Consider the following 1,656-nt stretch of genomic DNA (forward strand, 5'->3'; position numbering starts at 1 on the left):
GGACTGCAGAATCACCTTAAAAAGGACAACAGGCCTTGCTCCAGCCACATCCCGGAAGCTGGCTGGTCCACGCACGGCCGAAGCATGAGGAGATTCATCGTGGGACTTGCTCTTCTTAATACTTGGAGTTGCACAGCAGGAACATTAACTAATTTTGAAGAATGCCCCAGTATGTATACCAGGTAGGGCATAAAAGTTACTCTTTTGTCTTGCAGGTCTTATAAATGTACGGGCACACAGAGGGGAACCTGTTTATATAATGGTACTCAATATAAGGTGTGTAATCCGTGAGATGGACAGGTAGCTGTTGTTCCTCCTTTAGGAAAAACAGGATATTCCCCTACATCATAGGCATCATTAAGCCCTCTTCCTTCCTATTATCTGTTAAGATAGGTGAGCTGTTAGGGCATTCAGTTTACTCCGCTAGGGAGAAGAGAGACCTGAAACTAGGGAATTGGACAGATGATGAGTGGCCACCGGAGAGAATTATTGAGTACTATGGGCTGGCCACATGGGCTGAGGATGGCTCATGGGGATACCGGACCCCTATTTACAGGCTCAACCAGATCATCCGGTTGCAGACTCTTTTGGAAATACTAATGAAACGGGCAAAGCTCTGTACCTCTTGGCCCAACAAGAAACTCAAATGAGAAACGCGATTTATCAGAACCGCCTGGCCCTAGATCGTTTGCTGGCAGCCGAAGGAGGAGTTGGGAAAATTTGGTCTAACCAACTGCTGTCTGCACATGGATGACCAGGGGCAGGCAGTGGAGGATACTGTGTGAGACACGACCAGACTGGCACACGTGCCTGTACAGGTGTGGCACGGGTTTAACCCTGAGTCCTTATTTGGAGGTTGGTTCTCATTCTTGGCAGGATTCAAAACCCTCATCCTAAGTGTTCTAATAATAATAGGTGTTTGTTGACTGCTCCCTTGTCTACTGCCCCTGTTCCTTCAGATGAGGGGATTCATCACCACTGTAGTTAGCCAAAAAGTGACATCACAAGTGTATTATATGAAACATTATCAGTTGGTTTCTTCAGAAAATCTGGAAAGTGAGAATGAAAGTGAGACCTCTCACTAATATTGTAAAGTGGTGAGGGTCACAAAGGGGGGGATGAAGAGGAGACCCAGGCATCTCAGATCAACTTCCCCTTTTCATTCCTAAGACTGCAAACTGAAACCCTTTTCAGATGTAATTCCTAATACTGTAAACAGAGACCCTTTTCATATGTTAAGCTATAAACCTAAGATTCTTCCACGTGTAACATCTAAAGTATAGGCCTATGTAAAGAAGGAAACTTCCTTTGTTAGGCGAGCTTGGATATTAGGCAAATATGCCACTTGGCTCCCGGCCGAATAAACTCCTTCCTCCAATACTCGTCGTCCGAGAGCTCTGTTTCCCGCGGCCGCTCCTGCAACAACTGGACTTCCGGAATAAGCAGCCAGGCCCTGGATTTGGCTGGGAACGTTTTGATCTCCGTGTGATCTGCCTTCTCATTTGTGGTCTCTTCTGTCTTCTGGGACTCCTGTCATTGGCCCGTGGGCTCATCCAGGGCCTGCTTTCCCCTTACCTGGCGGAATGCCCTACTGTGCCCTCCCTGGAGGGTGGCCTGAAGGGGTCCCTGGGCTGAGGGGTGGAGGGTGGCCTGCAG

The sequence above is a fragment of the Cebus imitator genome, unplaced genomic scaffold (genome assembly GCF_001604975.1).
Source record: "Cebus imitator isolate Cc_AM_T3 unplaced genomic scaffold, Cebus_imitator-1.0 Scaffold443, whole genome shotgun sequence".
In the NCBI taxonomy this organism is placed as follows: Eukaryota; Metazoa; Chordata; class Mammalia; order Primates; family Cebidae; genus Cebus; species Cebus imitator.